We start from the raw sequence: 16,090 nt of genomic DNA, 5'->3' as shown, positions 1-16,090 counted from the left end.
TATTTCCAGCCATTCAGGAAATCAGTCACCTTAGTTGTGCTGTCATAGCTCATCTGAAAAAACTCAAATTCTTCTGCTTTTCCCATTATGTGAAAATTAATATTCTTTACTCAGAATAATTATGCCTCCTCATTTTACTGACAGAGCCATGTAATTAAATTGAAGAATTAAGAAAGAAAAAAGTCATGGTTAAAACCACTAACTTTAATACAGACACAGTCCTTAAAATTTTATATCATAATATGTTAAATAGACTACTGGGTCACCATGAACAAACCCACTAATCCACGCCTATTTTACTCGTGATTTGGTTACATGAGGTTACATATCTACCATCACCAGAAAAATATTTAGGAAGAAAAGTCGCCCAAATGGTCCAGCTGAAATGTTACCAGCTAGTTAGTATACGTTGGTCCTCAACTGCCATTTTAATCTATTTCAAAGTTTGCAGGCAGCTTGGAGCAATTACTCTTGGCATAGTTTACAATTTAAGGAATGGTAATGATCCTCTGTTTGGGAATCATTTGGGGAGAGTTTGAGGATCAAAACTCCATCACTTGTATAATCTCTAAGCTAAAAAAATGCCTCTTACTTCTGCTTATTATTAATAAAATCTTGTGTCCTTTAAAAATGTTTAAATGCTGGGCACAATGGTATGTACCTGTTATCCCAGTGACTCAGGAGGCTGAGGCAAGAGGATTGCAAGTTCTAGACCAGCCTGGGCAACATAGCAAGACCCTGTGTCCTAACAAAAAAACTAGAAAGGCTGGATTGTAGCTCAGTGAGAGAGTGCTTACCTAACACTCTGGATTCAATTCCCAGATTCTCACAAATAGAAATATGTCATTAAAATATTGACTGATGGAATGGTGTGGCAGGTTTTTTTTTTAAAGAAAAAAAATAGATAGGTTTATAATACATAGTGAAGAACAAAAACATAATTTCTGTCTCACAAACATTTATGAGTTAAAATGGCAGCACTTAGTAAAATTTGCTCCCTGGAAAGGTATATTTGCATCACTGAAATTCTTGTTTTCAATTAAGACACCTTGCCTTGGAAGGGACGGTGGAAAATGTGATGAAAACATGTTTGTAGGCTGATTGCGCTGAGTACATGTCCACCAGGTGCTTTAATAATAACATAGTTCCTATTTAGAGAAACTTTACCGTGATCCAGGTTGGAGTTTATTGTGGTCTTCATTTCAAGTCTGTAAGGAGACTTTGTCAACCATGTTTGAAAGATAAATAGATGGAAGTTCAGAGAGTTTGTAACTTAGTCTTAGCTTTATCTCCAAGAAGTGCTAGAACCAAAATTTAAACCCAAGTCTAACTCCAAAGCTTAGTCTTGTTGACTATTTTTGAGAGTTTAAATTTCATTTGTCCCAATTGTTGAAGTTTTAGTAAGGAAAAAAATCTTCATTTCTGGGAGTTGAAACGCATAAACTATTGTGCATAACAACACCTATGAGAGCCAGAACCACAATTTAAATACTGCTTGAACCTGAGATTAAACTCTATGCCCAATTTCTCATTTCAAAAATGACTAAATAATTTTATTTCCCTTCCAGATTATCACCAGAATGCCATATGATGTGTCTAGAATCTACTATCCAGTCCCAAAAGGCTAGAGGACAAAAGCTGCTTTCATGTCATTTCTTAGCAAAAGCTGAAAGGCCAAAAATCACTGGAGAAATTTTCCCCGGGTGAGATTTTCAGTTCAATTTTATTCTCCCTCGAGGTTCAAACAAACTTCAGATAATCATCATGAACTTGGTGATGAACCAAACTCAGATTCAGACTGTGGCTTCTCAGAGGGTCAGCTCTTCCATTTAGAATAAGGCACAGCTTAAAGTGACGAGCCAAATGGGGTCAGATGTTCAATACTTGGCAAAAGCCTCAGCTGTCGTATTGAAACAATGTTGACAAGATGGCAGGCTTTAAAATAAATCCCCAGTGGAGGCTATTGATATCATTCTCGCTTTCCCTTCTGTCTCCTATCCAGCCTTGCTGCTTTCTAGAGGACCTGCCAATCATGCACAGCACTTGCTAGAAACAGCAAGGGCTGCACAACATGCTCAAATTTATTCCAGCAACAGGAGCCAGTCCTGGGCACGCACGGAAGGGGACTTTCTTGATTCCCCTGCACAAGATAAAGCACACTGACACACATCTGCCCAAGCAATCAGAAGGCAGCTAAAGCCACCACAGTCCTCATTTGCCAGCAGTTAACCTTTTCCAGACAGTGCTATCAAATAAAGTGAGCTCCAAGCACCATGAATTCTTCTCCTGAACAATCCAATATGGCAAATGCTTTGAGGATACTGACCGATTTCAGTTAAGCAACATTAGTGCATTTTCCTGAAAAACAAGAAACTATCTTATCAACTTTCAGTTAAAAATCCTTTAAGGGTCATAAATATGATTAATTAATTATTAGGGTAGTACCATCTGTCTACAAGAAACCAACTTGGATTGCTATAAATACAGCCTAAAAGGTTAGCTCAAATCCTGACTCCGCTGAAGCTCTGAATTTCACGACTATGATGGTTAATTTTATGTGTTACCTTGACTAGGTTGAGGCATGCCCTGGTATTTGGTTAAGCAATGTTTCTGAGAGGGTGTTTTTCAGAAGAGATTAGCATTTGAACTGGTGAACTTAGTGAAGTAGATGGACCTCTTCAATATGGCGGGCCCCATGTAATCTATCCAGGGCCCCACAAAACAATAGGAAGATGGAAGAAGTTTGGATTCATCCACTGCCTGACTACCTGAGCTGAGAGACCAGTCTTCCCCTGCCCTTGGCACCTCTGCAGACTTGGACTGGAATCTACACTATCAGCTCTCTGGCTCTCATACCTTTGAAATCATAACTTTCCTGGGTCTCCAAATTGCAGGTGGCAGATCTTGAGACTTCATGAGAATTTTCAGTCTCCATAATCATGCAACTTACAATTGTGTATGTGTGTGTGTGTATGTATGTATACACACACAAATGGACACATGAGATATAGATACACATATATTTACACACATATATGTATCTGTATCCTATACATAGGTGCACAGGTGCACGTATGCAATGATCTTTCAATATGCGTGTGACATAATCAATTATACATTGAGAGGTATCCATGTTATGAGGAAAATTAAATTTTTGATACATTACACATCTGTTCTAAAATACTTTTTCTTCCCATGCTATCTTAGAATAGCACAATGTCAATAGAGAAAACTTGATGTTAAGTTGAGGTTGTTATAAATGCCTTTGGAGACTATGTAACACATAACTGGCAATCCATGGATGTTTTAGTTACAAGAATCTGAAGTTGATATATATGCATATTGGTAAGCTTACTCCGGGGCTTAGGCTGCCAAGATACCCAGGTTTTATTGTGCGGACAAATATCCCCCAAAGGGACCATATGTAAAATCTTGATCCCGAGGGTGGCAGTATTGGGAGGTGTTGTGAACCTTTAAGAGGTGGGCCTTGTAGGACCTCCTTTGGTGTACTCATGAAAGGGATCATGGGACCCCACTCATCCCACCCCCTCTCTCTAGAGGCTCATGAGGTGAGCATGCTCCCTAACATGCTCTCCTGCCATGTTTGCTGCCCTTGCCATAGGCCCAAACAAATAGGACTGCAAAGTCTTAGACTAGACTGTCCGTAACTATGAGGCAAAATAAAACTCTTTACTTCATCAGTTGCCTGCAACAAGTATTTCATTATAGTGACGTGAAGCTGGCTGATACACCATGTGACTGACTTTCTTATAAGCCAAAAATAAAAAAACTACCAAAATAGCAAAGAAAGCATTGAGAAAAGTTCTCTTAGAATCAATCATCCCATCTTTAGGCTAACCATATTTTTTAGTGCCCTCAGGATATTAAAGCCATCGACAACTAAAAGACCAGAACTTGGAGGGACCCTAAGATGATCTAGTTCAGTCATTTATAGGACCATGATGTTTCCATTGGAGGCCATCTCAAGGTGACAAGAAAGGACAGCAGCTGGTGGCCCTCTCCAGCTTGGCCAGAAGAGCACCTGCCACAGTTCAATCTACTGGTCTTCTAGGCAAGGCTTGTTATGGAAAATAAAATTGTGCTTCTAAAAGAAATATTAGAAACCTCAGATCCTGACATTTTATAGGTAAGTATACTGAAGTGGAGAAAGGTGAACAGTGAGTTCAATGTCACCCACCAGGTTAAAGAGCAGGTCAAAGTGCAGCTGCATCTTCCCTCTCCCTGCTGATAAAATGGACCAAATTCCTTCAGAGGACAAGAAATCTGTTCCTGCTGTTGTTCCTTCTATCAGCATCATTTAACCCCTCTTTGTTCCTGAATGTTCTACTCATTTTCCCATCACAAATCCATGGAGTCCCTTAGGAATCTGGTCAGTTTCATCCATTTAACCATAAAGTTGATAAAAACTTGAAGGGAGAAATGAAGAGAAAGTAGGAAGGAGAAACCCAGGTGACGGCGGACCATTCACTTATTTCAGGATCTCCTCATCGTCGTCACTGGGATCATGTCATCATCTGTCATCACTGCCATTGTCATTCCTTGTGTTCACAACACAATCTCTGAGGCCTCCCGTCAGCCTGGCCTAGTGAGGCCTTAATAAGCGAAGTAGTGTGAAAGCCCGGGGTCTGCACAGCTTGGCACTTTCACCTATGCTGCTCCGTAACCGTGCTCAAGTGCCTGACCCTAAGCAACTTTGCCCACAAAATAGAATTTTAATTTTTGAAAACATGTCTCTTGTTCTTTTTTTAATTTCTCAGGTTTCTAACCAAGAGACATGTTTGTGGCAAACAATCTGCAAATCCCTGGTCTACAAACACCCTTGATGACAGGGCCAGTGGCCAGGAGAGAACACAGAGGCAGCCTCCGTGGCTCCTGCAGCTTGGACGCTCATGATCCTGCCCTCTTCCTGAAACCCTGGATGCCTGCTGTTTCACGCTCTTTTCTTAGCTCTTGAAGCTTCCTTCTCAGTGCCCTCTTTCAGTTTGGCTGACCCCTCGTGTGTTTTCATACACCTGCATATTTTCTCATGATACTCATTTCCTTCTTCCTCTCTGAACCTCCTAATCTTCCAAGATCAGCACAAATACCATGTCCTTTCCAAAGTCTCCTGATCATCCAGGTTGCAATTATTTGTTTCCTTCTGATTTCTTTTACCAAAATATATATTTAATCATTCAAGTAGATGCTGCTTAAACACAGTCCAAAATCCAAAAGTACAATTAGGCAAGGGGTGAAAGTCTCTTTTGCTCCTTTTTTTTAAATGCTACCCAGTTTCTCTACCCATCCATTTTTTATTTTCTTTTAATTTTTATTTTGTTCTATTTTATTTTTGGTGTGTGCCTGTGCTTCAGAGATACTTTATTCATGCAAAGTATTTGCATAAATAATCAAAGACAAGATATTTTGTCTCTGGTTTTACACAAACAATAGGTATGAAGCATGTTCTGCACATTACCAGTTTTCACTTAATGATGTGTTCTGGAGGGAAGAGTTTTCATGTAGGTTCATAGAGAACTGTGTCATTCTCCCGTAGCTATGTAGTATTTTACTGCAGGGTTATAGTAACACTCTCCTATGAATGGAACTTGAATGGTTTCCAATTTTTGCTATTACACACAATAATGGAATCAATAATTCTGTGCATATGTCATTTTGCATATTCATGCTAGGACACCTAAAGAATAGGCATTCTTCTATCAGAGATATATTTGGAACTTAAAATATTTTCAGATGTCCTTCACATTTTAACCAATTGTATTTCTGCAGACAATACATGGTGGGCTCCCCCATTCTTGATAGCACAATGTTATCGAACTTAACTATATTTTTAATCTGGAGAGGTAAGAATTGTTTTTTGCTTTTGTACATTTTATTTCCATTCTTTCTCTTATGATCAATGTTGAACCCATTTTCATATTTTTAAGGTTTATGTGAGCTGGGTACAGTGGTGCACGCCTGTAATCTCACTGGCTCTGAAGGCTGAGAAAGGAGGATCTTATGTTCAGAGCTAACCTCAGCAACCGTGAGGCACAAAGCAACTCAGGGAAAACCTGTCTCTAAATAAAATACAAAACAGGGCTGGGGATGTGTCTCTGGGGTCAAGTGGCCCCCACTTCAATCCCTAGGATCAAAAAAAGAAAAAGAAAAAATTTTAAAGAAGGTTTATGTGTATCTTCATTTTTAAAATGAATTATCTTTTTATATCATTTTCACAATTTTTCCCCCTTGGTAAAATTTATACATGCTCTTTACATATTAGAAAAATTAAAATTTTTGGTTTTGTTGAGAACTAAGATTTTCCATTGCTGTTTGATTTTTGACTTTGTTTATAATAACGTCCCCTGGAACTTTCTGTAACAAATAGTACTTTAAAAGGAGGGAAAAAATGAAGCTTATTAACATGTGTATTTCCAGATGTACACAGGAGACATCCAGGAAATGAGTAATTCTCTCGACTACATCTCAAAGAAAACATTTGAACTTCAGGCTTAAATACCTTTGTTCTCTGAAACAAAGGAAGAGGCTACAGGGAAAAGCCAGTTAAGATGAGATGACCAGGGAATGCGCCTTAAACGCAGGTAAGGTTTTACGCAGATTTAAATCAATACCCTCTGCATTTAGTCACCCCTCTCCCTGTCCACAGAGGTTTTGGAGAGGGAGACACCTTCACAAATGGAAATTTTCTTTCCTTATGTCAGTTTCTCTTACAGATGGGCAATTTTCGGTACTGCTGTGCCTGTAGTCTCTCAGGAAATACACTTCAAAATAATTAATACACTACAGAGGCAGAGTAAGGGTGGCATGTTCTGGTATATTGCAGGATGGCCAGCACCCTGCCAAGGTAGATTTCTGCTCAGAGGGTATGAGCTGCCAGAGAAATTGAAAGTCTAAAAGTATTAATGAAGAATAAGAGTCAGAGTCAGAAATTAGAACAGGGAACTGAACAACCCAAAATGGCTCTGGTTCTTTATTTAAGGGGGAGTACATCAAAGGCAAGGATAAGGCTTCAGAGGAGGAGTTTAGGTGCTTGCTTCTCCTTGTGGCAGGGGTCTTGCTGCAAAGAGGTTGATTGGCATCTCAGCAAGCCACACCCATCTCCAAAACGCTGTGTGACTGTGGTTCCAGCGGGTCACCCCATCTTGGGTGCAGTGCTGAACTTAGAGGGAACTAAGTAGGAAGTCACATGTATTGGGCGTTCTCAAACCTGCAGGGTTGCCAGTGGGAGTCCCTGACATCAGGCATTCTACCTCATGGCTTCCTGGATGATTTTAGTTCACACAGAGTTCACGGATGATTCCCAGCACTGTTGTGTCCTGTAGTCATACTTTAGGGTGATATGTTGAGTCCTATCATAACATCCAATTCTTTATTCATTATGGAACTCATCATATTAGGTCACAAATGTTTTGAATTTGCTACTAGATTTTAAGAATCTCAAGAACAGATACTATGGCTTATTCAACTTTTTGTTTCTCAGGAATGTTAACCTAAGTGTTAAGATGCTAAGTATTTAAACATCAGCGGCATTATCTTTCACCGCTAATGTTTGCTTATTTCATTTTTTTCTTTTGAACTTAAAGTGGTAATATACTGGAATAATGAAGCTGATGTAGGCTATAATCCAAGTTTTGTTAATGGTCCTACTGCTCAGAAAACCATACTTCAAAGGCTATTGCTTTGGCATTCCAATAGCTTTGAGCTAAACCAGAACTAAGGTCTTCTTGTCCAGCCCCTGCCCTCAGTTCTCTCACCCTTCTTTCCCCCCAAAGTACAGGGAGGAGTTTTCTTTAAATGCTCCTCGTCTGACTAAATACCACTCATCTCTTCTCTTCACCCTCCCATAACCAGTCACCACCTGCTTCTTCCAGAAACCTCAAACCCTTATTCTTTTCTATAGCTTATGATACTAGATGAACTTAACCATCTGGATTTTCTTTGAATCTTCTATTTTGTCAGACTCCCACATATAAGCATATAATAAACTTGTATGTCTTTTCTCCAATTAATCTGTCTACTGTTTGTTCCAGAGATTAAAATGATCCAAATTTCAGAGAATAGTTTTAACTTCTCTACAGCTCCTTTTCCAATGCTGCTGATATGGAACTGAAAAATCCTATAGGAGACCAGAAAGTATATCTTCATTTTTGAAATGAATTATCTTTTGATATCATTTTTACATTTTTCCACCCCAAAATATGAGAATAAGAGACCAGAGTAGGTCACGCCAAAATAGGCCCCTTTGGCATAAAGATTATTTTGAGAAATTGCAAATAGGGAGAAACTCTGAAAATAGAGGAGAACCTGTCATTTTGTAAGGAAGATTTACCTCTATAGAGGACATCTCCAATTGTAAGAGTATCTCTCTCTTTGTGCCAGGACAGAAGGAGGAGTGTGAATCATGTGAAGACACTGATTGAAATCTGCAAAACCAACCTTACTCTGGCTTACTGTAATTTCTCTGTTCACCTCTCTATTACTGGTCCCTCAAACCCTTCTTGTTTTGTTTCAGTGAGGTGGCTCAGAATGTCCCTGGGCATCTCCCATGTCTACATGAGCAATACATGCCAATGAACTTCTTGCTTTCCTCTGAGTAACTTATCTTTTGTTATGGAGCAGCTTGACAAAAAACTCAGAAAAAGTAGAGAGAAAAAATGTATTTTCCTCCTATGTAACAAGCAGAAATTATTTAGCAGATTGGTTTTTATTTGAAGTACAATTTCTTAAATGTCAACAAGAAAAGACTGTGTGTCCTCATGTGTGAGTCTTCAGAAGCCTGGAGTACTCATAGAGGCAAGCTCACAGGACCCTTTTAGGGTCTAAGTTTCTTTTTTAATCTACAAAATAAATAAGTGCCAGAGCAAAGCCTCCTAGAACATACTGAAGATTTTGTGTCAAGATCACTAATACGAGAAAGCTATTTAGAAATAATAGCTTTGGAGTAAATCAATGGAAAATTGGAGGAAATAAGCATCCCTGCCCTTCAAAAATCCAACAACGGTCAGCATTACTTCTGTGTTTTCTTTTTAACATTTCATGCATACAAAGTTTAGGACAATGTTTAATAAGGAAAAAAAACTAAGATTTCAGTTTTCTAGAACATCGGCCACTTACTCTCTTGCTGCTGTTTCTCAAGTGTTTCTGTTTTTGAGGGAAAACACAGTCACTCCTCAGCTAGTCTTTAAAGCAAAGGCTGATCTATACCTGGCCAGCAGAGTGACTAGGAAGGGGTGGAATTCCACATTTTGTGTTCATCTGGAATTTTCTCTTTGGTTCAATCTTGACAAGAATCCAAGATGGCTTCTGGCTTTGGTTTTGAGGTCTCTGAGGGCATGCAATTGCATAGGAGCATAAGAGCAATTTGCCATGACTCACCTCCTTTTTTTGTTGTCACTGATGATTGCACAAAAAGTAAACAGTTTTCCTACAGTGCTCAATAGCCTCAAATGTGCCAGGGCAAGGACCGCTTTTCAAGAAAATGAAATAAAACATATGGAAGAAAACTAAGAACTCTTGTCAGAATTATTCCACTGTGAAATTAGTTACATTCCACAAGAAAATATAATCGTGCCAGGGGTTTCTTTCTTCAGTGACTCTCACATAAACTGCAGCAGGGAAAAAAACCTGGTGTTCAGCATCATAAGCTGTCAGTGCCATTGGCTACCTAAACCCATTCATATTTGATTATTTTCAGTCCACTGCAATTTCTATACAGCCCTGGTGTATATTTCCTTGGTTCATTGAATAAAACATTCGCATCCGTCTGTGATCGTATTGCCGTTGTCCCTGTTATAATTAACACAGCAACAGATTAAAAAAATACAACTTAAAATAAGTGGTGTAAAATTCACTTCCAAACAGAATACACATAAAAAAAGATTATCCAACAGAGAGCTGCCAAATGTACTGTAAACTGGAAGAGTTTCAACATCCTTTAAACACTCGGCTAGAAGCTAACTGAACCACATCTCTGCTGTCAACAGAGCATGAAACTCCAAGACTTCTGCAGTTTCCATCTAGTCTCTGCCAGATAAAACTAAAGACTTCCATGGAGTGAATACATATTTTTAATTTTAATGGCATTGTCCATTTCTTTTTGGTAATCAGTGTGTGTTCTTCTTGAGAATGTCCACATCGTTTATGAATGTGACATTCTGAAAACTGCTATAGTCTGCCCCAACTTGCGTTATCATTCTCTTCTGCACAAAGCCCTTCTTGGATGCATAAAGTTGTGACTCTTATGCTATGAAGGACACTTAGTAGGTCTCATCATTTTTCCTAGAATGTATGATAGAAAACACAAACACATGCATGTGTATGTGTGTGCACACACACACACACACACACACACACACAGTAGCTAAAGAGGAAGCTGAATGTCACAGTAAATCCTGCTCAAAATTCTCCATTGAAAATCTATTTCTTATCAACCCAAATTTTCAGGACCTGGCGGTAAAAGGCCTGTACAGTGTAAGCCTAGATTATCTTTCCAGTCTGTTTTTACCAGTCTCCTAAATGTGTCTCATATTCCTAGCAAAATGGACTATATGGTCCCTGTGACACCTGGGCTTTCCTACCGTCCAATCATGCCCTCTGGATAGCAGAGCATCTGGGCTTTGGACACCACTAGTCTGGAGTATGGGGTGTTAGATACCTGGCTCAGGGGGAAGGCAGGCAGGGAAGTGGATGAGAGATGCCCCTTGAAGTCAGTGGATAGCAGGTTGGGGCTGAGGGGGGTGACCTGTATCAGAGCATCTCTCAGATTGCTGATGAGAAAAGTGGTGCACCCCATAGGAAGAATCTGACCATTTGAATGCTGCGGAAATAAAATTTTTGTGACAAAACTAGAAAGACAGGGCAGGAGACATGTTTCACAAGGTAAGGTCTGGGGTGTGGTCTGAGGTTGTGTGAATGAGATAAATGACTTTTCCTAGAGGGACTGCTTCTCTGGTGACTGAAAGCAAGTTCTCAAGGATGTGAAAGGAAATGAATGCCACCTGGGTGCTTATAATCATGACATTCTTCATGCATTGAATACCTTCCTCTTCCCTGTCAAATTGTATCAATTCTTCCATGTCAAATGTCAACTCTTCCATGAAGCCTTTTTCTATCCCTTCAAAAAGGCCATCCTAATCTTCTGCATACCATCATTGTTGGAACTTCTGGAGGGCCTTCCTTACTGTGTGTATTACAGTCTGGTTTATTTGTCTCATGATTTTGCTACATTATATGCACTGTAAATTATAGATTTGCTCTGAATCATTGTAGCAACTATGAGCCATGTCACATAACTGTTACTCAACAAATATTGTTAACATCATTAAAAATAACATCTGCAGGGAAATCAAATATTTACATGATCTATGGAACAATAAAATGGTATCAAGGTCCAAATATATCTGTGGACCCTCTCACAGTTGGCCAATATTGTTGGCATTCCTTCAATATGGTTTATAGAGATAAGAAGATTTGTTCAGCTTATATTGAATATTGACTTACAATTTCCCATGGACCTAAATTTTTTCAGTTGTTTGGCATAACCAGGAGACCATCTCATTCCACCTAAAAGTCTGATACCAAAAATAATTTGGCTTATGCAATGATTAAAATGTGGTTTGTTTCCATATTTAATTTAGCAATTTTTTTTCATTTTTTAAGTACATCGTTTTGGAAGCATATACTGGAAATATGTATTTCTTATAAGATTACTATTGGAATCACAGAAAATACTTCAGTGTCAGGAATAAAATTCTTGAATGTTCTCCATGTTAACTACTAGGAAAATTGAGGTTAAATTTTCAGCCAAGACTATTGGACATTATGAAATACATTGTATGATTAAATATTACCCCTTAATTTTTTTTTATTTTTTCTACTTATTTTCTCTTTTTCCAATTTCTTACTTTAAATATGTTCAACAATACACAGTATAAATAACACAGAAAATTAAAATGGTCTATATTGACTTATCCTCCATTATCTTAAAGTCAAATATGTTATATGTGTGTGATATTATTAAATGACAAAGAAATGACCATTTGTGAGACATTTTCTTGAAAGCAAAATGATTTTGAAACTAGCCTCAGAAAAGATCTATCAACCCCATATTTTTTCTTAACACTCAGACAAGACATTTATTCACTTTTGGCCCTTACTTTCTCCTCTGAAAGGTAAGATAAATAAAACTCTCACCTGCCCATCTGCCTCATTTTTATAATTCCACATAAAACATAAAGATAAGAAAGCTTGGCTTTCGAAATATCTTTTATTATTTACAGAGCTGGAAGATTATTAAAAATGGAGAGTGCTCATATTCATTAAGGATGTCACTCTCCAAGGCTACAGAAATGCATCAAGAAAATAAACCATAAATGGGACCCAGTGTTGACCATTTATCTCTCCAAAGAACCTCCTTGAGCACCTTACTTTAAAAATATATAGTATTTTTCACTCACATAAAATGAAAGTTTAGAATTTGAAGCTGAATAACACCAAAATCATGTAAAGGGGATGCATATCTGTCCTCATGTTCCTTTGTGTTTCCATATCTTTCATATTCTTGGTGTGTTATGATATACACACAGATGTATGTATTTGCTTTTTAATCTGCATATTTTTATTTCTAATGAGAACATACCAAAAATTAATATTCTAATTAAATAGAAACATTAAAAGGCTTATGTGAAATGTGAAATCTGACAAACACAAGGTCTCTTTCCTTTCTAGCATCTATAGGCCTGACATTCCGTTTTTTAAGAGCTGGTTATTTAAGGGTGGATATGAGCAAATGTTCTGCTGACTCAGAAGAAGGCGCTTGCTGTGTGGGCAGAGTACATGGAAACTGTTTGTGGAGGGAAGAGTATGTCACCTAAATTAATGTGGGAGACTCGCCTCGTAAGTCATCCCCACCATTCTGCTCCGCCACCCCGCTGCAAAGTGTAGGGGTCAATATTCTACTCATTTAGAACACACAGAGCCTATTCATCTACGATGGGGTCGGTCTCCCTTCATGGGTCCAGGATACAATATGACTCAGGATAAAAACTTATTTAAGAAACCGGTATTCAAGTCAGCCATTAAACTTGAACACATATTTCAAAGTCCTGTGTATCATCCTCTGCTGTTGAATACCATGAACTGGCCTAGTATGCGGACCAGGGAGTCAGCCACAGACTCAGATTTGAGCACTGTTAAATAGGCCTCTTATTCCAACACAATAAATTGTTTCTTTCCTTATGTGTGTATTGAAGTTCTGATTTTTTCCCCAAAACTCCTTCCAAAAGATGATACTTGTCTTCTCAATAAGATTTAAGAAGAAAGTAAGGGCACCGGTAGAGAATGTCAGGGAGATAAGGAGATACTGGACATGACAAAGTGGTCAACATTTCATTTCTGATTCTCTTTATGCAAAGGTAATAACATTGCATGTACCTAGAGTAAGGAGTAAAGAACTATTTCAGAATATTTTCATCAGTAACTAATTCATAGGAATTATGACTGGTCATAAAAAGAAAATGAATGAACAAATGAACTTTTCCTGTCCCTGTAGGTTAATTTCCAACTGTAAAAGTAAGCATATTCTGGATATTACTCAGTTTCTATAGTAACACAGTGTTGTACTTCAGTTTTCTTGCCCAAGAAATCAGCTCATCCAGTGGTTCCATCTGTTGCTCTGGATTCTACTGAAAAGCCAGTGAGCCATGTGAGGAACAGTGGACCACTCTGATACCTTCATTATTATTATTTTTTTTTCACTCTCTGGGTTTTCAATTTTCTTACTTGAGTTCATTTGGATCTTGCTAAATATTAAATTTAAATATCAACTAAATAGTTACTGCATAACAACCTTTCAGTCAAGGCTGGACTGCATATATAACAGTGGTCCCATAAGATTATAAGGGAGCTGAAAAATTCCCATTACCTGGTGACATATCCATTGTAATGTTGAAACCCATGACTAGTGTTTGTGGAGATGCTGGCATAAACAAACCCAGGATGCTACCAGTCATAAAAACAATAGCATGTACAATTACATACAGCACATAATACTTGATACTGGTTTGCATATTTACCATACTATTTATTGTTATTATAGAGTGAACTCATTCTACTTATTAATAAAAAAAAATAAGCTATAAAATGGTAACAGGTCCTTCAGGAGGGATTCCAAAAGAGGTGGCAACCTCATGCACCTACTGCCCTGAAGATCTTCCAGCAGGCAAGGCATGAATGGAGGTACAAATGGTGACACTAATGATCCTGACCCTGTGTAGGCATGGGCTACCATGTGTTTGTGTCTTAGTTTTTAACAACGACAACAAAAAAAAGTGTCTAAAAAGTAAAACATTTTGGAAAATTAAAAACTCACAAAATAGAAAAACTAAAGAATAAAGATATAAAGGAAATATCTTGTATTGCTGTACAATTTGTGTCTTAAGTTAAATGTTATAAGAGTCAGAGAATTAAAAAGAAAGTCTAAAAGTTCTATAAACTAAAAAGTTACCATAGTCTAAGGTTCATTTATCATTGAAAAAAATGGCTTTTGGTCAATTTAGTGTCACCTAAATGTTTATAAGTTTCATAGTAGTGTACAGTCATGTCCTCGGACTTCACATTCACATATCACTCACTCAACTTCCAATCTTGCAACCTAAACAGGAGTACCATTTTTTACCTTTTATGTAGTACTTTTGGTGTACCCATTCTGTTTAGATATGTTCAGATGCACACATTCTAAGCATTGTGTTACAATTGCTTACATTATTCAGCACGGCAACCTGCTATACAGGTTTACAGCCTAGATGCAAAGGGCTTTCTGTACAGAAGAGGTGTGGAGGAGGCTGCAACATGGAGCTTGGGATAAGTACTCTCTATGATGCTTACACAGCCATGTACTCACCTAATGACACATCACATAGAACATGTCTCCATCCTTAAGCAACGTGACTATATCTTTTGTTGGTTAAAATTGTTGAGAATTATAAAATCTAGGAAGATGGTAGAAAAAAAGCAAGAAGCTGGAGTAATATTCCCAATTGGAGCAATAAAGCTACATCACCTGGGTTTCCTCATGCTCCACAGAGGTCCATGCACATTCAACCTCTTCTGCTAAAGGGTTTGTTTCAAAAAAGAAAAAAACTATGTACTTCTCTAATAACCTTCTTTCAGTTTATTTTTAAATACTTATTGAGCTCTAATTATGCATGAAGTACTGTGACAGATTTTTTTATTACCAAATTATTAAAAGAACCTAATTCATGTTTTTAAGGAGGTTAGATCTGCTATGAAATTAACTCACCATGAAAGCAATACAGTTGAATGAAAACTGCTATAACTGTTAGCAGATTATAAGTGCAACAGAAGAGACAAATGTGTCTAGAAAGGTGTGATATGGAAGGGTTAAGTAGCAGGAGAAATAGGAAAGCCTGCACTAAGGAGGTGGCACTGGAGAGAAATCTTAAAAATTATGATTGGACCCACTTCTGAGTATATCACCAAAGGAGCTGAAACGGATATGTCAAAGAGTCATCTGTATTTCCATGTTTATTGTTCACAATAGCCAAGATATGTAAGCAACCTAAGTTTCCATCAATAGATGGATGGATAAAGAGAAGGTGGTGAATATACTCGATGGAATTCTGTTCAGTCTTTCAACTCAGTTGTCAATCAGAGATTCAGTCATTTGCAACAATAGAGATGGACATGGAGAACGCTATGCAATGTGAAATAAGACAGGCATAAAAAGGTAAATGTTATGTGATCTCATTTTACATATATGGTGTCTAAAGACGTCAGTCTTGTAGAAACAGAGGGTAGAAAGGAGGTTCCCAGAGACTGGGGTGTGGAGAGCAATGGGAAAGGAGAGATTTGACCAAGTTAGATGATAAAATACACTTTAGTGATCTCTTCGACTGCATGTTGACCACATTTAGTAAATAATGTGTAGTATATTTTGAAACTGCAAAAAGAATAGACTTCTAATGTTCTCACTAGAAAAAGTAAATGGTAGGTTGGTGAGATGATGGGTAAGTATTTGATCTTTATGTTATTTAATCTTTCTATGGTATATACA

Source organism: Callospermophilus lateralis, chromosome 8, assembly GCF_048772815.1.
Source record: "Callospermophilus lateralis isolate mCalLat2 chromosome 8, mCalLat2.hap1, whole genome shotgun sequence".
NCBI lineage: Eukaryota > Metazoa > Chordata > Mammalia > Rodentia > Sciuridae > Callospermophilus > Callospermophilus lateralis.
This window is presented reverse-complemented; position numbering follows the sequence as displayed.